Source organism: Plectropomus leopardus, chromosome 23 (genome assembly GCF_008729295.1).
Source record: "Plectropomus leopardus isolate mb chromosome 23, YSFRI_Pleo_2.0, whole genome shotgun sequence".
NCBI lineage: Eukaryota > Metazoa > Chordata > Actinopteri > Perciformes > Serranidae > Plectropomus > Plectropomus leopardus.
In genome coordinates, this window is record NC_056485.1 from 5,451,550 (window position 1) to 5,473,519 (window position 21,970).

The 21,970-nt window shown below is 38.0% G+C and overlaps 1 long non-coding RNA gene across 1 annotated transcript; it reads right to left on the reverse strand.

The window, feature by feature from the left end:
* Positions 1-12,334: 12,334 nt before the first annotated feature.
* On the reverse strand, positions 12,335-17,197 carry LOC121961973. Its single transcript, XR_006107101.1, has 3 exons — positions 17,139-17,197; positions 16,758-16,848; positions 12,335-12,390 (listed from the first exon to the last, which is right to left on the reverse strand). It is a non-coding gene; the product is annotated as an uncharacterized LOC121961973 (long non-coding RNA).
* Between the last annotated feature and the right edge of the window lie 4,773 nt (positions 17,198-21,970).

Sequence of the window (21,970 nt, forward strand, 5' to 3'; positions counted from 1 at the left end):
ACTGGTAAACCCTTTGTCCTTCATTTTGTACCTGTCTGTCATGTATGAAAAGCATCATAATGATAACATTGCACTGGTTCTCCTGGGATCTCATTTACTCTTACATTTGATCATCCCCTCCAGATGTAAACACAAGATTCACATGCTAAATAATAAGAAGCAGTGAGAGCTGCTTCATTAAAATCCGCCTGAATTTCATCATCACCTCAAATTGTGAGCTACTCCAGAATCAATAATTGTCAAACTCCTCCACCTGCTGCAAAGCTATCACCAACATAACCAAGTATTTTATTAACAGCACACACATAATTTAACACATTAGAATAAAAGTGACTTTTTCCCTTTAATCACTGTTTCACAAGATTCATTACCGGATGCTAATAATATCTCTCACATGGTGACATACTACACATCTGCCTAATGAGAGCAACATCACCAGCCTGCTGTGACATTGCAGTCAGCAGCTACCATCTCAAAGAGCAACATAATGACACTATAACTGTAAACAATGAATAATGACACATATATCCACAGTGAAAGCTGAAAATCTCTAACCCTTGCCACTGTCATTACCTTTCCATCCAAATATAGTTCAAATTTTGAATACATTTCCAGAAAATTAGCAACATAGAAGGCGCATTGTCATCCCCTGCTGTCATGGTAATTCTCCAGGTGGCTGCCATCATGCCATAATAGAGGACGAGGGCAGTCAAAGCTCGAACAAACAAAAACAATGTGGAATATAGTTATAGACATGGGACATTTCTGTTTTTTCGTGTAATATTTAGGGAAGGTCGCAGCGTCCTTTTAGCCTCATGCAGATCTGATGTTTTCCATTTTCATCCCTCAAGAGTTACAGTGTGTTTCCATAAACCTTTTTGTGATATTTCACGTTTGTTTGGGGGTTTTTTTTGCCATTTTTTAAAAGTGCACAAAAACAAGTACTGTATATAGAAACACACCTTTTTTTTTACAAGGGCAAGAGTCACCCAACACAGAAAGCCATGCTCACTGGTAGGAATTTCAACAGATTCTGGGTAATGTTGTCTTTTAACTCAAGATTTATAGTTTCGTAGAGCATATTCAGTTGTAAAGGATGCTCAAAAGAAACAAAAAAAGTTAAGTAAAAGATTTCTAACACTAACATAATTACAGACAAAAAATGCATCAGTATCTTTGAAACATGTTTCTATGAACTATCAACCTGCTGTAATTTCCAGGCAAGGGTAGAGTCCTGCAATCCTGCAACTGCAACAGTCGTTACCAGAACTAATCCGTAACCCCGAATCTCTAAGTAAAATCCAGACCCAGACCCGGCACAATCCGTTAGTATAAGTCCCACTGCCCCACCACTGGTTAAGCACATTGTCTTGCCGTTACAGCATTTTGTTTGGTCAAATATTTGCTGCATATTTTGTTATTCTGCCATGTGATAGTACTGCTCAGCATCCAAACAGCCAGCTCAGGCAACGATTATTTTTGCGATTATATTTGCAGGTAGATATGATTTCTACTCACACATACACATATTTTTTAACCCATTACACAACTTTTTGTGGGTGACCCAGCAGGTACCCAACTCTGTTCCCATAAAGACAACAATCTTGGGGACTGACAATGGTCAGAGAATTGCCAATACTCAATGGCTTTGCCAATGTCAAGACAATATTTGGCTTGTTTGCCCATTAATTTATGAAATTAGAAGTAGTAGTACTATTAGTAGTACTAGCAGTATCAGTAATAGTATTAAATTACCATTCCTATAATGTCACCCACCAGTGTGAGCTTTTATTGGTCTAGTACCGCGCAATGTATTCTGGTAGTTGTAGGTTTTCTACCTCTTGAGCAAAAGCAAATGCTGCAGTCGTTTTTCTCTGGTCATGTCATTTTCAAAAGTATTTGTCATTCTACAGCCTAGTTTTATGTGAGGACCCTCTTCATATCGGTGAAATAATTCTTTAACTATTTCATTGACCGTTCCAGCCGTATTACACTAAGAATAGTAATTCATCTGGCCAAGTCACCAACATCAGAATTTGTGCATTTTACATATAATCAATTCTAATTAAAAGGTGCTAGGAGATGATGAATTTATACTCAAATATCAAGAGATTTCAGCAGAGTACTCCTTTAAAACAAGTCAGCTATTCTGCACTTCAAAGCCCTGAGTCAAATACTTGGCCTACATGAGTTTTTAGCTCTGCACTTCACTTTATTTCTGCCTCCGATTACAAAACAAACTGTAAATTTGTGTCTCTGTTGCAGTTTATCTCAGTCTTTGTATTTTCTCTATAGGAATACTGGCTCTGGTGCAGCTTTTAAGTACTACAAGTGCTTGTACTGACACTAGCAGGCTTGCCAAATGCAAGCTGGCAAAGGATCCACTTCCCTGAAACAGTGAGCAGGGTAAGCAGGCATAGAATAATTGATGAATGATACTAGTAGAAGTAATAAAATTCATAAAAATACTCCAGTGATTACAAGTTATCCGAGTGAGATATAACAGTTTTGGCTTTAGTGGGTTGTTTATTTATGTATGTACAAAAGAAGAGAAGTTATTCTCTTGCAAACTATCGTTAAGTGATACTTGTGGAAAAAGTGAACATAAAAAGAGTGGACAACAATGAGAAGGAGCAGAACTGTAAGAGAAAGAAGGTAAAGGACACCAGCACACAGTAAGCACAGTGGTGGGTCAACTCATGAGGTCTATATACAGCCAACAACTCAACCAATTTATTATCTCCTAAGCGGGATGAATGGACTTCCCGGATTTCATTTGGATAAGAAATGAGGCACGGCAAGCAAAACCAATCTGTCATCATTTCCCCTTGCTCGGGACAGGCTATGAATGGCTCTTAAGAACACCATTTATTAAGGCTTACGCTGTACTATATACCCCTGGTTCCTCTTAAAATGTTCAATTGCACCACCACTGGCCATGAATCACGACATGGACTCTCAAATCCCCAGGGACAGAGTCTCAGGGAAAATGAATGAACTGCACCATCAGCCCGCTGCAGTCGAACAGCTAACTGGAGGTGATGATGTCATATTCCTCGTTTTTAGACGTCGTTATGTTCTTCCGGGTATTGGAGGAGTTTTTTTATTCTCTTTTTCTACATTCTCTTCTACATCATCTAGCTTTTTCTTCTTAATTTCAAATTTTGATATTGATGTCTTTATCTCTCTCTTTTTTACCCCCGAAGCCTAATATCTGCTTCCAATTAAAGGCTGCCTAACACATTAGCACTGACTGATATTAGCTTATCACAGATATCATTAGAGGAGTACTTGAAGTACAGAAATGCCCAAAGATTTGTTTGAGGTAAAGATCTTCAATTCATTCTTGATTTTGTGTCAGTGATCCTTTTAGTAGCAGTATCACTTTTTTTTGCAGTTTGTCAAGGTTATTTTTGAACTGTGAAATATCCTCCATCAGTACAGACAGGTGACAAATATAAAGAAAACCTGAACAATTGAGTAGAGAAACATAACAAATGCAAATGCTTGCACTTCAGGGTAAAATTAAGCAATTATCCTTCAATTGTGCCCTGCAGCAGGTATAAAAATGATTGTTCACAACATCTTGACCCGCTGGAACACCTAGAGATTTTGTGTTGATGTGCTCATTTATGCTCAACTTACACTGACACAGACAAAGCTTTCTGTCCACACTTTGCATTTATGTCGACCATATTTGTTAACATTTTCTGAAAGCTCACAGATATCGACAAAACGAAGCATCACCACTGGAAATTATGGGGATGGTGTAGCTTTGAAGGACAACAAATGACAGATCCACAACATATTTAAAATAATTCTCTGCTGCTATTCTATTTTTCTCTCAAGTCTCCTCCTGAAATATTTTACAGAGCTTTTATATGTACACTTTGTCTCTCCCAAATTGTACAAAGTTATTGAATTTTTGAAAATCTGAACAGTGGGGGAAATGAAACTGTCTGTGTTGATGTATGTTCTGCTGCCCAGAAAAAAAATATTTCAAGGAAAAAAATAAAAAAATTGTCTGTCCACATACTGCGATGTATGTCCTTGCAGACCACCTCTGTTAAAAGGTTCAACTATAAACGAGACATTAGACGGTGCTCATTACCACCTTCATCAAAGCATCAAATAAGGGGAAATCTTTTGAAATAATGGTGTTCAAACCCTCCAGTTAAGTTCCATAGATTTAAGAATCAATACCAAGGTGTGCTGAAGCTGATCTGGTGGCACATTGAGGCCTTTAAAGGTACAGTTGGGGCTGTGCAGCATACCTTTGTATAGTCAGTGTTTTATATACAGCTAAAGCTAAACATTACTCTGCGGATACACGAAAATGTATTTTAGCCTATTTAAAAAGGTCTACACTGAAAAAGAGAATTGTTAACCAAATTTAAAAAAATTACTTCAATCAGTAACACATAAAAAAAATATTTAATTAAATCAAACACAACTGCTTAGAAATCGAGCTGAGAAAACATAATTCATTTATTGTTTGTGTTACAGTCTGTATTTTAAGTTGGTTAACAATTCTTTTTTTTCAATGTACCTAAGAAAATCAATAGCGGTCTAAGTGGAATTGTCACTGCTTTACATCGGCGTCACACAGCCCTTTCCCTTGGCGCTACATTTTCTTAACTGTTTAACTCCCGTATTCCACGTAAAAGCCCAACTGTGCCGTGCATGGTATTACGCCGCCTGCCAGTTTAAAATCATCGGCAGATGAGGAATTCCTAACGAAAATATTTTAACAGTTGTAATCATCTTTCTAGCAATAAAGCCACGCATTGCAGCCTTTAACATGCATAGATTCATAATTACATATATTTATAAATATATTTAATTTTTTACATATATTTAGAATATATTTATCTTGGTTTTTTTTTTAATTCTTCAAATATCAATACCTTCATCAGCCTAAAACTATTGGTAATGCTCAAATTCATCAGTTTCATCACAGTTCGTCAACTTCACACTCCGTGTGAAGACGAGCTGATGATTGGCCCACCTGATTGATATCAAGTACGGATATTGAGCTTTCTGCGAGTGCATTAGTCATCTGACCGTTCTGGGCTCACACCCGCGATAAGAACATTTGTGTCTGTGACATGTCATGGAAAAATGAGCGTGAGAAAAATCATGTCTTATCAAGACAAAAGGTCGGGCTATGTCGTTTTGGCAGAGATAGTCTGTCTTGTAATTATGCTGCTGCTGAATGGGCTGACGGCAATACTGAGGAGAAAAATGCATTAAACTCGCATTTATTAGTAAATTAAACTACAGATTGGATTATCCCCAGTGGATCCACTACGCAGTAATAAGACCAAACCTAGTGTCGTATGGTTGAGTCATTTTTATCTGTCATCCTATAGAGTTACAATACTTGCTGCTTGTCTCTCACAGACAGCAGCCTGCAGGAGAGTGTAGCCGCTGACATACAGTATCCAGTAAGATTTATCCCCTCGCTGCTGGGGACTTCTCAAGCTAAATTAACAGCAAATAGCTGCTGTCTCGGACCGTTTTTGTCACAACAATGAAGCATGTAATTGTTTTGTACACATGCACGAAGGCCAACCGCAATATTTACCCTGCAAACACTTCTCCCTCTCAAGTCTTTCATGCATGCAGGCACATTTATTCAGGGCTCTCTTATCGGCTGCCACAAAACAGGCAGGTTTTTGTGGCGCCGTTGTGCTGTGTAATTGTTTGTGCACCGCTGGCGTGCACTTCACAGTCCTATCTCGGACATGCTCTGGTTGATGCGGGTTAGTTGTGAAATCAAGCGAGGGGGGCAGGGGGGTTTTGGTTTTAATGCAACGATATTGGGGCAAATTTGGCACGGGGACAGGTGAGGCATGTTGACATAAATTGCAAAATGAATCTTTGATCAGAAAAAGGCAAAAATCACCACCTCGGAATATCTGAAGTAAGCCTTTCTAATGTGTGTTTTTGCAAAGCCCATAACAATAGTGGGAATTACTGGGGATTGACATACTCATGCTTCCTTTTCCTCTCGCCGTGATACTCACTCCGAAGACTGTGTAATATGTTAATTCTGCATACATTTCCATAAAGACCCTTTGTCTGTAATTTCCATGATCTCAATCTGTCAATCAGCACTCCTCGCTTACGTGTGCCGCTCTCTGCGGTGGGAGGACCCGCTCTCCCTAAAAACATCATTAGTCAGCCCCGCCGTGCAGAGCGATTTCTGACAGCAGCTCATCAAAAGGGCCTCCATTTGAGTGAGAAGGAGGAATGCTCAACCTCTGACCCCATGCACTGTTGATATATAATTCAGCTAGTGTGAGGTGGGAAACGGCGGCGGCAAAATGGCAGGCTACAGTGGTAATTAAAAGAATACATTAGTATACAAAGTCTCATGTGATGATGTGCTGCAGCAGCTGCCCCCAGGAGGCGACTGTGCACTTACACATTGCCCTCTGGTGGTTGCATCTGCACAAATACAACTTTATGGATGCCCTCCTCTGCCTGATTAATGCATGCAGGAAGATATATGTCTTTCTACAATCAGAGCACAGCCATATGTGCGTTTTTTTAGTAACATTTCCTACAGTATAACAGACAACACATTCATCTACTGACTACGTGACTACATTTGGTCTTTCTTGAGTTTCAGTACAATATCACTGAAAGAAGAGCCCTGTTATCCTTGGCTAGAGATGTCTTGCTTTTCCATTATTACATCACTGGGGACATCTTTGTTTCAATGTCAATTTGCTGTAAGCCATTCTTATCAGACTGCCGGCTTTTTTCTCCTCCTGCTCTGACTCACTCGTTACCCTCAAAAGGACACTGTGTAATTTGGCTGTGTGAGCCCATCTCACACATCAGATTGGCACATAACACGTTTAAAGCCTGAGGTCCTGGCATTCTCTGGAAATAGGAGAAGAGTTATGAAAGACGTGCGTATAGATATAGTTCACATGTCGCTGCTGCGGCTCTTTTGCAAAATTATGATCAGGTTCAGGGCCACCATGGTTGTGATTGTCTTACTTTTTTTAAAAATTGGGTGTAATGTGAACAGTAATAACTCATGTGGAGTGGAATCAGCACTATATCAAGGTCTTGTGATAAACAGAAAAACCTCTGCACTGTATATTGGAGATAAATGGGAAAGAAAGCAAAATACAGTTATCCAATGAAGACTGGTATAATAATGTGTAACACACCGCAATCAACCACCAGCTCCAAGCTGTGGAAAGAATTGTGTTGGAAGAACATAATCAGATATTTCATTACTCCCAAGACTAAATGTAAATATACACATACTCCAGAGACATGCTGGAGACAGTGCAGGGAGAATATATATCGTGTTTTATAGGAATGTATGAAAATGGAGAAATACTGGAATAATGTATTGATGGAGTTCAAGCTGATGTTAGGTTATGAAATAGCAAAGACAACTGATGGACTTTACAAGGAACAATGTCCAACATGAAGACCGATATCTGGTTAAAATTCTAATAGCAGCAACTAAGAAAGAGATGTCGCCAGGAGGACCCGCCTACTCTGGAAAAAATTGGCTGGGCTGGAGATATTTGACACAGAAAGACTCACAGATGAACTGGGAATACAACAATCAGAATTTGAAAAAGAAATTGTCAAAATGGGCTGTCTGTAAGACCCTTCACGTAGACACCATTAGTACCAGTTTAGATGGACATCCTCACTATGCCAATATTTTTGCCATCTCTCTGACACTACCTGTGTTTGTTACGTACTTAACGCATTGAAAATAATAAAAACCTAACCTTAAAAAAAAGAAAATGAGACTTAACTGTTTAGTCTGCTGGGTCTAAAAGTTTACATTCACTTACAAAAAACTGTCCCTCTTATTCATCGATCTGATCTGATCAGCTGGGAATGGATCAACAGATCAATTATCCACCCTGCAAGTGACAAACTGCTGCTGAGGAAGAAAACAGAACTCATGGAGAGCTCCGCCTTCTGTGCTGCATTCACAGACCCGCAAAAAACATTTGGAGAAGACACAGAATGATACAAAAAGATGCAAAAAAAAAAAAGAAAAAAACAACAAAAGTCGCCCCCATCCATCATCAGCTACCACTACACATACACTGTCATTCTGTGTCAGCAATAACTACACACTGCATCCATCCATCTGATCATTTTTCACTGGACTGACAGATTAATTAACTACTCCCCGAATAAAAGCCATGACTCACCAAGCTGATGGTCCACTGTCGGTCAATGTCGGCCCTTCAGTGAGCGTCCATGGCTGTCGTCACTGCAGTGTGTGCAGCACCGTTGGCCCTCGTCAACACTAGTCGGCTTCCTGCTGATAAAGCACGTTGAAACGGTGAAGGGGTTGGCGGTGGAGGCGGCAGCAGCAGTGGAGGCGGCAGCAGCAGTGGCGGCGGAGCCCATCAGTGGCGGAGCCCGTCAGTGGCAGACCTGTTGCTGAATTAAATCATTTTGATTGGTATTTCAGAAAATTGGGTCATGAGGACTCACAGTCAACTTTGTCTTAAATCTCCATTTTGCAATACACATGTATTTATTTACTAGCAGATCTTGACCTCCTCAATATGGCGCTCAGGCAGACGAAAGTCAAACCAAAATATAAATCAAACCAAAATCATAATGTTTCTATAACTATGGTCAAGTCGGTCTCCCAGTTTCTCTTTCTGAGTGATGAATATAGAGACCACCATCTGCTGGTATGGAGAATTACTTCCTCTCACGCAGGTGCAGAACAGATGTTCTGGTTAGCTGTCAGTTTGGTGTGTTCATGCGCAACTTTTTGACCGAGACACAGTGAGTTGAGGCAAGGCAGCAGGGGGCTGTTGTTCTCTGGTGTCAGTTTGGTGTGTCTAGGCCTTCAAACTGCTCAAACTGCTGCTGAGGGGAAAAAAAAACAAGTTCTGTCTGCGCTGCCTTACGATCCAAAAATGTCACAATTTAGGAAGGTAACACAGAGTCCCCCCCTCCCATCAGCTAATGCCACACATACATACTGCATCTGTGGGAAACTGTAATTAGTAACAAGTTGGATACTTTTGACAGCCCACAACTGTATTATAAATAGAAAGTTCTTTTTCCAAACAAAAATTTCAAATGCAAACATGAACACTTTAGAAGAGTGAATGTTAAGTACTAGGATAGAAAAACATTGCTTTCTCTGCTCTTGCTGAAATGACTCATTCGACCCCCCGAAGAGTGATTTTCATATCACTTTACTCACCTACAGACAGCTCCTCAGTTGAACCCCAAATATGACATGAATGTTAATTTTGCCATTTTCACTGCAGAAAGGTGGCCTTTGAGAAACTATTTCTGAGCCTAATTAAAATCTTTTCTTGTGGGTTTATATTTAACATGAGCTTGCTGATGTGAGAACGAGTTTGTGACCTGTGAGAATTACCTGCATTCCTGCACTAACTGGTTTTTTTTTCTCAGGTTTTTAATTTTCTTTGTCTTTTTTAACTGTTTATCAGGTAAGTTTCTCATACTTTTTTACTAATTCCTTACAATTTCTTGGGTAATTTCTGCTTAAGTTGCGCATTTCCTCCTACCCGTGTTTTTGCTTAAGAAAAAAAAACAACAGTCTGACAAACAAAACAGTCATCCAAGAAGTAGTGGAGATAAAGAACAACTGTTGCGTCTCCTAAGGCCATGTCTCGGTCACAAAGTTGCACTTGATCAAACTGCAAAGACTAACGCCGACCGCTAACTAGCAAGTATGTTCTGTATCAGCATGACAGGAAGTAACTCTACATGTTGGCAGGTGGTGGTACTCTGTATTAATCATTCAAAAGGGAAAACTGCAAATATACAAACTGTTAGGATACATACATGAAACAAAGCAGCGTTTGCAGGGTCCAAAATGAACACCTGCCAAGCGCAAAATGTGGGAAGATATTCAATCTGACAAGTAAATCTGACAAGGCAATCTTGAAATTTTGCTCTGTTCTCCTCTTACTTTTGTATTCAATAAATTACAATAAAACAAACAGAAACAAGTATAAATGAGACGAAAAGGCAGTGCCTTATTTTGAGGAGCAGAAAATATGCTTGGCTGATTTTTTTTTTTTTTTTTACAGTTTTACCACAGTCCCCGTGGCCTTGCACCTGAGACTTTTCTTTTCATGGCATTTTCTCCTGAAACTCAACTACATTTAAGGCATGTATTCTCACCACACACTTATCTATGTATAAACACAAGTTTATATGTCGGAGATGTTTACATCTGGCCCCAGATGTTCTGTCTCTTGCCGTATGTGACTTGCCATCTCGACTGAAGACAAGATGGAATGGAATGAGGTGCCTCTGTGATGTTTTTGACCTCGCTGGATGCGCTGAGACACGGAGTCGCACTTTCTTTCGACTCGCTCCCTTCTTATCAAGTCTGTCAGTCAACTGGATAACACAGTGAATGGAGAATCAGCAGCGTCAGCGAGGACGTGATGGAGAAACTCGCTGCAACGCCTGACCCTCCTCTACCCTGGCGCAAGTCTCCAAGGCTCTTGTTGCCATGGACACTGTGAATGAAAGTCTATAAAGCGCAGTGGTGTGGCTCTGCAGTGTCGTCACCACTGAGCACTCAGTGCTTGGTTTTTGTTTTGTTTTCTTTGTACTTGGTTTATTTAAATACATTTCCCTTGCTGTATGCTTTGTATTCTGTTCAAATCCAATAAACAGAATAAAAGATTGGATTTTATTACTTTCAATGAGGGTAAAATAAAACTTTAAGTTTTATATACCTCTCAAATGTATATACCCACATCAAAAACAATGCCTCTAATGATAATGTAAGCTAACTGCATGCTACTTTCAGAGCAGTCATACTGCGGTCATATTGATATAAAGTTAGTTACTAGCTGATAAATATAGTTGATCATTTAGTAGCTAAAGCAGGATCTTTTTTCAGGAGTCCTAAACCAGTTACCAAGCAACCCAATTCCATAATAAATGCTGGCAATGCACGTTTCTCCAAATGAGTTATATTTGATGACAGCAAACTTTTGGTTTTGTCTGCTTTGGATTTCCCTTTGTATCATTCTGTGTCCCCCCCGCTCAGGGGTCAGAGGTTTTTGCGGCCGGCGAGCTCTGCACGAGTTCTTTTTTTTTTCCTCAGCAGCAGTCTGGAACTCGCAGGGCGGATTATTCACAGCTGATCAGATCAGATTGATGTTTGAGAGGAGAAATTGTTGTGAGTAAATGCAAACTTTTAGAGCCGGGAGAATGAACGGTTAAGTATTAATTTCACTGCGCTTGCTGTTCTACTGCTCGGTCTGTGCTTAAGACTGTGGTGCAATTAATAACTAAACAGTATATATATTTCAACAGCACTCATAATGAATGATGCAGCAATGAAAAATTGAAAATGTATCTATGGCAGCAGATGTGTTAATGTGTAGGAAACCCTGAAAACCACTTGGTTATTGTTAAGAAAATATCATGTTTTGGCTCAAAATACCTGGTTTTGGTGGCTAAAAAAAAACACTGGAAATGCACCAATGAAGAAAACGCAGCGATGTCTCTATTTAACACAGCGGTGAGTCACTAAAAAACTGCCAGATATGTTTGTTGGTCAGGAACAGAGGTCTGCAGCTTGATAAACATCTCGCCATCCACCATCCCTTCCAATTCCCAATAACAAAGTCAACTCATATGCAATGCCAATATTTTCGTCTGGTGACTGAGCTGGACCAAATCTGAGCAAAAAGGGAGTTGAATATTGGACTGACATCTATGGTTGGGTATTGTCAAGAACCTCACAATTCAATTCAATTTTCGATTCTTTGGGTCACGATTCGATTTCGATTCGATTTTGATTCAATTGTTTCAATATCAATTTAGTAATGTGTGATGTTAGAAATACCCAGATATTTCATTAGAATACCTTCTGATATGTGTTCAATAAAGTGTGCATTATCTGTACTGATTTAGAACAAACTCACACCAAAACTTATTTTACCATTACATTATTCTTTAATAAACAAAGAATAAAACATTGAAAGTACAGAAAGGTGCACATTTTTGCCCGACCCAAAATTGCAGCACAAAAGTAATAAACATAACTGTACTGTGCACTTAAATGCACATAATTTCTTTTAGCTTGAGTTGAAATGTAAACAAAGGCACACTGTGCTTTTTTCTTTTTTTTGCAACTACAATTAAAGTGCATAAAGTGCCTTCATTTTGGACAACACAATAAGACACTGAATGCTGGACATGATAAAAGACCAGTGAGAACTTTAACGTATTATCATGAACATGAATACAGACCATGTCTGTGTCACTCAAAAGGCATTTGGACATTAAAACATCATTATCCTCTTGTTCTTCCTGCTGCTCCTGTTCCTCAGCTGCCTCATGGTCTGCTGAATTTAGTAGTCCACTCTGCTAAAAAAAAAAAAAAAAAAAAGCAAATGCATTATATAAGCAAAGCATAGTTTTATAATATAGTTCTCTTCACTAAGACAACACAACCAAAATATACTATGTGTGTGCACACACTCATTATTTTCATTCTTTGTATATTTAAACTGAAATAGTTTTTATCCATTCTGGAAGCCTCAGTGACTTGAGGAGTAAAAGGTCTCCATACCGTCATGGAATTTGTCCTTTGGGTCCACATTTCCAGAAATGAATTCATTTACATTACAATAACAAATCTTTTATTTTTCCAGATCATTAAATTCTTATATGGAACTACATACATTATTTGTACATTTATTTCACTACATACAGCAGACTTAGTATACAGTTTTAAAATAAAATAAATAAATAAATAATAAAATAAAAATAACCTATCCTTTAATAAAATCATGTGAATAAAACAAGCCCTACACAACACTATTAAGATGTAGAACTGTAAATTATATATATAGTCTATGTGTACATACCTGACTGGCGTGCAGGTTGCATCTCCTGCAGGAGTCTTGCTTGAAGGAGCCTGACTGTAGTTTGTATACAGAGGATTTGTCTACCTGCATTTGTTTGTGATCCAGATTTAGCTTCTTTTTACTTTTAGTACGTATTGCAGCTGCCCTACAAAGTACATACTGTTGCATGCAGTATGCATACAACTGGGACATACTAAGCCATTCTACGGCATCATTTGTTCAAATATTGGTTGACATTTTTTCACTCATTTATCCATTTAGCTTCGTGCAGGGATAGTAGTACTAGTATATAGTACATCATAAGAACTTACATTTGAATGTTATCTGTCATTGCAGTGTCTTTCATTATGTCGAACCAGCTGTCACCTGTCTGTGAGCTGTCAAATGTTTGTGCTCTCTCACTTTGTTTATATTCGCGCGTTGTTATCTCCTGCCACTGGCGCCATTTTAATTAATAAATTGTAGACGAGGTTTGGGGGTCAGGCGGTGCCTCCGAACAACGTCAATCACACTCACACTGCCCCCCGTGGGAGCAGGGCATCATTACAACGGAAATAATCAAATTCAGCATTTTATGAATCGATGTTGATTTGGAAAAATATATATATTGCAATGCATTGATGAATCTTTTTTTTTTTTTACCCAGCCCTACTGACATCAGTCATGTGACCAAAAACAAATTACAAATTCTAAAGTTGAACACGTATGTCGCTTTGGGTCTGATACATTTTTAAATTAGGATTAGTTTAACTATACAAGGTGATAATATGTCTGCACCCTGTTTGAAACGTATTTTACTGCCCACCAGTGGCCAAAAATAAAAATCAGTGAGTGCAGTTTTAATTCCATTTCTCTTCCTCTTAAAAACTGTTTAAAACCAGTGCATTGCGCTTTCACAAGAAAAAATAGTCCAACGAGTTTATATGTTAAATATACAGATGACCTTTTAAGATATTCCTATGAAACTGCTGTTTATAATTTTAATATCAGACATCTTCAACACTATCAACCTGCTGAGTGGAGCCTCTTTATGTTCTCAATAAACCTGCTAACTTAAAATGTTTTTTTTCTTTCTCTTCACAGCTCAAAAGATCGTGTTCAGCATCACATAAAAAGCTGAGCGACAGGATCTAATTTTTCTCCATCAAATTGGGCTTCCACTAATCAGGGGTCTCCTATTTCCCAAAGGAGAACATCTTATTAACGTTAATGAAGAGTGAGAATAAACTTTTCTCTGTCTTTCTCAAATGTTCTCTGCTTAGCTGCCTTTGACACAGAACTACTTAGTCTAACTGAGAAGAAAAATGCAATAAGGGGGGACAAAGGGGGCAAACACTGATGTTTCCTCCTCTGATTACATTTGATTCTAGGCCTGACGCCATAAAGAAGAGCGTTTCAAATATTTACTCCCTGAAGTATCAAAGATAATAGTCGTTTTGGACACTTTTATCCATCTCAATCAGTGAAAAAGAAATGTATATACATTCGCCTAAAAACTGTGAACCATAAGGAGGAGAGAGCATGACGGTTTGGAGCAGCTCTCCTGCCTCAGGGTCTGGACAACAACTGAGAAATCAATAAAGTTGTTGCAGGAATACTGCAGAAGAATATCAGGCCAATTGTAAGCAGTTATAGAATACATCTAGGACATAATGTGTATCGACAGTACAGAGACTGACAGACATTCGCATTTTGTGAACGGCTAAATCTTTGAGTCAACTTAAACTCACAGAAAAACTAAATGGATGCCCCTAAAACCCTATTCATCCTGATGAGAGTGGCACTGAGTAACAACATAGAGTCCTGTTGTTTATTATTTTTATTTTTTTATCTATAATAACCTTAGAAAAACACAACAGGTATAAGGCTGCTATATATACCCACATAAAAAGGCATAAGTTGATTAAAGATATGATTAAGATTTGTTCTGAGTTTGTCACATCACAGAAAGATATGTTGTTGTACACCTGACCAAATTTGAGTGATCAAAAAAATCGCCAAATATGTAAAAGAAGGTCTCAAAATCATGAAAAAATGCAAAGTATTCGCTGATCTGAAATGCTGGGGCGTGTCCGCTGTGTTATTGTATTACCAGCATAAAAACTTTTAAAATCACAATAATATTGTGACTACAGAATCGTGATAATATCGTATTTTGGGGCCTCTGGCAATTCTCACCCCTACAAGACAGTAATTGCATTTTAGGGAGGATGCAATATTAAAAAATGCGCGAAATGTGCCCTCTAATATATTGATAGAAGAATATTACTTAAAAATATCTATGCTATGGCATGCAAGCATGCAAAGCTGTCCAAAATCATCAGCAGCAAATGTAATCATAGTTATAAATAAACATTACACATTTCCATTATTAAAACTGCCAATTCTAGTGTTACGGTTTCCTACAGCCATCGTGTGGTTTTCCCTTGTTTGGTAAAAACAGCTAATTTGCAGTCAATCATCACTACTGTTAGCATTACAGGTCATTTACATTCAGTCCATTAAGGACTGTTTCTTATTTATAAGAGCGGAGGACATAAAACAGACATAAAATACAATGCATTTTAATGTTTGTCATAGACTTTAGCTTACATTTTCACTTTGTAAATTTAAAAAAATATATCTGATTGTGATATTGGGCAGGTTGGCCAATTCTGATATTTCATTTTAATGTCAATATCTGATACCGATGACATTCCAGTGTTATTATGCGTCCCTTTTTGTATTTATTTTAAATACCCTAAGAACCCCAGAACCTGCAAATGGGTTTAAAAAGCATGTTATCTTTAACAAAAAACTCTAATATGACATCATTTGTATGGCCAGAGACTGTCAATATTGTTCACATATTGTTCACATTGTTATCTATGATGGAGACAAGGTCATGCATTTTCCTCTCGTCACTCAGGGAGGCTCAATGGAAGATATTTGTAATTACAGGTATGATATAATAATAATAATAATAAAAATAATAATAAAAAGTTACACCCTTTTCTCTCACCTCACTACTCTGTTAAACACACATTCATTCAGGGACCAACAGCTCAAAGAATCCATACATGAATTCTAAAACCTAGTACATTTGTAACTAAGTAAATGGCAAATAAAAGCATTAAATCTTGAACAACAGTGCTCACTAGACAACAGATTATCAGCCTGGCCAATAATCCGGGTCAATATTTGGTATTTTGCCAATTATCTGTATCAGCGTTTTATTTTAATGATTGCAGATAAAATTAATTTATAAACTCGTGTGCTTACTACACTCAACCAACAGCCAAAGTCTTGCAATACAAGTGTCAACATGGGAGGAACTTTTACTTTGTAAAACCTCAAAGAGCTACTTTCATTTTTTTAACATTTTCACTGAACCTAATATAAAAAATGTGCAGGGAACTTGCTGTATATGATGTTAAAAGTCTCATTTTTTATTTAACATTTGCCAAAGGCATTTAAACAAAGCTTTGTGATGGAGTTTGGTATATTCCAAAATTTTCGGTTAAATTGGTTATCTGTCTCACAAGGTATAAAAAATAATCGGTATTGGTATCATCCCTGAAAAACAATATCGGTGGACCGCTCGTGCTCACAGATGTATTCAACAAATGTTAGTTGTCTTTACATTGTTTTATTTACACAGTGTACCCAATAGCTGTATTTGCTTATGATAAATACTATAATATACAAAGCCCGGCCTTGCATTAGGCTCACAACGTCAATACCATCATTAAGCTGATAACCGGCACACAGAAAAATCACTATATCACAACTATAAGTGATGACAGAGTACACACATCATCAAAACAATACCACTAAAGGCCTTCAAATAACAGTTATAGACATTTTAAATAAACATGTACTCACCGGTGACAGAGGAACACTGTCACAGTCACAATGTCCTCCTCTTTAGTCCTCGCGGAGGCCGGAAAGTACGAAAAACTCCGCTCGCGTGCAGCTGCAATGATAAAGATACAACACTGCTTCAGTAAGTCCGGAAAAGGGATCCTGATATGGTATTAAACACTAGTAAATCCCGCATGGTGTTGACAGTAACCACATTGTTTGGCTTTTTTCCTCCCAAAATGGCGTTGTGACAGGTGCCGTTCAGCAGGCTGACTACCATCACGATGTGGCAATTTTGCTGCCTCACAGTCAATTTCCACAGTTCTTCGCTCCAGTGGTGCAACAAAACTTAGGATAAGTTGCCACACAGAGCAAAAAACGTAATATAAATATAAAACTTACGTTGATTTTTGTCAATTAGCCTCTGCGTTAATCCTTCCACGTGCACAGCCAAACTCCTCGCTGTGGGGCACCGTGCACGAGCTTCGCGCATCCGACCCAAACAGGGGTCAACCGCGGGTCAATTTTGCGTAAAAACGCTAAAATTATTCATATTTTTTGTATTAATCACCTCTGTCGGATTCGCTGTCACGAAAAAGTTTGATTATGAAAAAATATTTTAATTTAAAATAATTCCATAATTTTCCGAGCCGTTTGATGAAAGCTCGAGCGCCCCCTGCCGCTGAAACACTGAAAATACTTCACAACAAAAAGTCTTAACTACATTCAAAACTGCATATTTAGTATATATTTTTAAGTATTGGCAGCAAAATGTTCTAAGTATGAAAGTAGTAGGTAAAATGTTCCTTGTCAGTATTCTACTATTGTATCGTTTTTCGATTAATATTCCTGCTGCATTGTGTACATTGCATTTCACTGATGTAGATGTTTAACTCTTTGAAACCTGAGCAAATTGGCATGATTTCTTTCCTAAACATCAGAAGAAGGCAATGAGCAACACAAGAAAAAATGCCTAATTTGCAATAAATTCATGAAATAAAAAATAAAAATTAAATCAAATTTAAAAAGTGCAAGAAAAATACCTGAAAATTAGTACACAAAAAAGGAAAATAAAGTAAACAAACAAACAAACAATGAAATCAAAACCTGGAAAAAGTGCTTAAAAATCACAATTTATAGTTTATATTTATAGTTCTGAAACATAATTTTAAATATGCAGTCATGATGATTATAAATACAGAAAAAAAGCAGAAAAAAAGCAGAAAAAAATGACCTGAAAATGTGTGCAAAAAAAGGTAAACAAACAAACAAGGAAACCGAGAACCAAGGTTCTTCAAAATAATCATCATTTTCTGAAACATGATTTAGAATATTAATCATGGTAAAAATAAATATACTTATACTTTTCCCTAGATTTTTTCCCTAGCTTTAAAAAAAAGTTGTGTTCCTGCAATTTGTGGAACATATCTTTCGAAGTTGCTCATTGCCTTTTTACCCATGTTTTTGGAAGAAATCGTACCACTTTGTACTTGGTTCAAAGGTTTAATTGCGAAAGTCACCTGAAAGGAGCACAAGAAAAGTGATGTCTCTCCAGGTTTCAAAGCGTTAATGTGCTAATTTTCACACTTTTACGTACTGTCGGGTAGTTCAATGTACAGCAATGCATCATATTCTCTACGCTCATCATTTCTTTGTCGTATTGCTAGATAGATAGATATATACATCAACAATTCCTGGATGGATTGCAAAGTTGTTTTTCCATACACAAATTATGTTCCCAATCAGCTTGATCAGCAGAATAGTAACCATTTTGATCTAGAAAAGTCGTTACCAAAAAAACTTGATGTGAACATAAAAAATCATTTTTTTTCTTGATATAAGAAAACAAATAATGTCAAATGACATATAGTCTTTTTTTTTTTTGATTAAATTTGTTTTTAAACTGTTACTGCCTGACCTCCCAGAAAAAAATGGAAATATGACATTTACAATTTGGCAATAGTTGGGGAAGCTCTATCGGACCTTGCTCGTTTTCTCCTGTTTTTTTGTGATCTTGTCAAAACAGTATTGAGATAACGCAAACCAGAGACTCTCAAAATCACAAAATAAAACTTTTGACAGCGTAACATCAGACCTTTCCTCGTGATCACAGAAATAATAATTACTGTTATGTTGAGATCATAAAATAATTACCTTACATGACAGGAGAACAACACAGGAGAGATAATTACATGCATGTCCTCAGCCGGCCTTCGATAACTGACAGTGAGTCCACAAGGTGGATGAAAATTACCTCATATAATTACATCGACACAATCAGTCAGTCTTACTTGTAAAAAATAAACAATTTCCTTGAAAGTTTTATGGCTATTATTGCTAAGGTGCAAAATTCTTTCATTTCAACCTTTTCTCTATGATTCAAATAAGGTCACAGACAAGTCAGGAGTGTTACATTTTATTTGGTCTCATCTCTTTTTGAGCTTTTTCCTTTGTTTTTTTTTTTCCACAGGTTAAAACCCATTATAATAGTCAAGAGAAAAATAAAAACATTTTCACATACTGTATACAGAAATAGTCCTCTTGACACACAACAATAAAAACAGTTGATTAGGCCCAGCCCAGTGCGAGATTTCACAAAAATGCAACATAACAAATTTTCAAAGCCCGACGACCGCAAAACCTCCAACTCGCATGAGCAGAGACAGTTCTGAGAGAGATGTAAAAATGGCTGCCAGGGCAATGCAACAATTGTGTTATCACATCGCCTAGGTTGTAATAAGACACAAAATAGACACGGAAATGAATCTGGAACAATTACAATAAAAGCAAATAGATACAAAGACAGAGAGGAGGTCAATATTGTCTACTACTTAAGGTAGCGACACAGTCCTCATCTCTATCTAGCAGTTTTACGCACATACAAATTCAGTATGGGTGCCCCAAGGAGACAACAGACTATGATTTAGGTATGGGATTTTGCTGTAAAGTACACCAAGAACAAGATTTCAAGCTCTACCAGGAAATTCTATTGAATTTTCTGCTACACACAAATACTGGGGCTTATAGAGGAATCATTTTGGTCAAATTAAAGAGCTGGAATGTAAAGTTAATCTCTTGTGAAGCACCCATACATACATCTTAAATACTCCAGTGAAAACCTATTAAATGTCTTGTTCATATGAAGCAATCAACCCGTCATCCTAATGTAGACCGCGTCCATGGCCATCTAGAAAGAGAAATAGATTTGATCCAGTGTGTAAAAAAAGATGGCCATTTATAAATATCCACTGTTTCCCCCTGTGTATCAGTTTTGTAAATGTCTTTAGCTGGCTGATAGGAGGCGGACAGAAGGGAAAGCCTTTTACAGTACTGTGATGCTGTGAGTGGAAGAGATTTTACCAGTGAGTCATGGGGACCGTTTCAAATTGCCTCTGTGGATCATTTAGACTTACTAAAGCCCAAGCATGTGTACCTGAAAGAAACCACCTACTGTTAAAAACCCTCGATCTGTTAAATACCCTTAAATCTCACTTAAATAATTTCCAATGTAACACCTATTTGTTTGGTCATGTGTTACCAGAGAATGCTGCAGAAATTATATGTATTCATGGGAAATTAGCATTACCATGGGGTCTTTGGCAAAAAGCCTTTGAGATTTTTCCATTGGATTTTGGATATTGACAAAAATAAGCTCTGCTGCAAGCAAAACTTCACGATAGCCTTAAAAGGTTTTGTTCAACGAGAGAATCTTCGCAAATTAACACATATTTTAGCGATTTTAGCGTGTAGCTGATGAATTAATTGTGGTGTGTTTTGCCCCTATAAATCTATCATTTAGTCTAGAAAGATCTGTGCATATTTTCGGCACTCTTCCCAAATTTCCTCACTTTTCTTTGAATTGGAGCAACGAAACGCCTAGCTTGAACTTGACAGAGCTAGCTCGAAGAGCAATGGCTGACTTCATCCAGATTTATTCATTTTTCAGCAAAAAGACATTCCTAACATACGCTTTGGAAAGAATTTTGAAAATACAAACTCATGAAATGGTTAGGCAACATGTTTAAGGTGGTAATATTGATGTGAGGTGGGGAGAAATTACTGTTGAAGATGGAAGAACGACATCACCGCACTTCAAGGACGCCAAATAGGTTGCACTTCCAGAAATAGCCAATGCACCCTGACATGCAGTATGACAGTGTATTATGATATATCCGCAATTTCAGTCCTTTCATCTGCAAGCAATGTTGAGGAGACAATAAATCATTTGCAGCGTCTGTATTCGAGACACAAGGGCTGTTTACTCAACCAATTGGTTTGCAGCACACTCATTCAACATTCTAGAAACAGAAATTTACAGATTGAACGGCTTCTATTCCAGGAAGATCACAAGGTAATTGAGTGTCAATAGCTAGGCGGAACAATAATCACGGCCACGGGGCTGTGGAGAGGAGGGGGGTGAGTGTGCGGGCTTTGGACTTAATAACCTCATAGATAAAAATCCATGTTTATTTTTGCTAAACAGAACACCAGCCTTCTCCGAGACCCATCACTGTGGTCTTGGAAACAAATTGGTCCACCTTTCGTGGCTCCCATTCATTCAGTTTTCGTTGTTAGAGAAAAAGAGGACAGCAGATGGTGACCTTGGAGGCAGACTGAAAAGAATTAGGAATAATGTTCACACTTTGAGAGACCAAGCATTAGCTTACGCACCTGGCAGCGCCTCTCACAGACGTGGCTTTTGTCCACATCCCTATTGGGACGTGCAATTCCTGTACAGTCAACGGAAGGTCATATTTGATCATTTGGTCTCGGCCTGTTAATGCCAAACAAAGGCCTGGGCAGGTGTTTCAGTTAATATGAGCCAGAGAGAGCAATAATGTGTCTCTGGCGCTGACGGCTGGCCGTGAGACAAGTGAAACGAGGCTGATAACCAGGTATATTTGTAACCTCCACTTAATTCAACACAAGCGAGCAATGGCAGCAATGGTAAATGGGGTGAAAGCCACTGAAATGCCAGGCCATCTATTTTGTCGTTTCAGAATTTACTCTTCACTAACCTGCCAAGGTAAGATTTCATCAATAAAATAAAAGATGTTCAGACTTAGTTTTTTAGCTCGATTCTCCAATTTTCTATGTAGCCACGAAGGAGAGAAAACATGATTTAACCGGAGCTGCAGCAATTTAAGAAATACAGTCCCCTCCTGACTTGACTTTGTTAAAGTCAAACATTAGAGATGGGTATGTTTACGTGTACACTGTGCCCTGGTACTTTG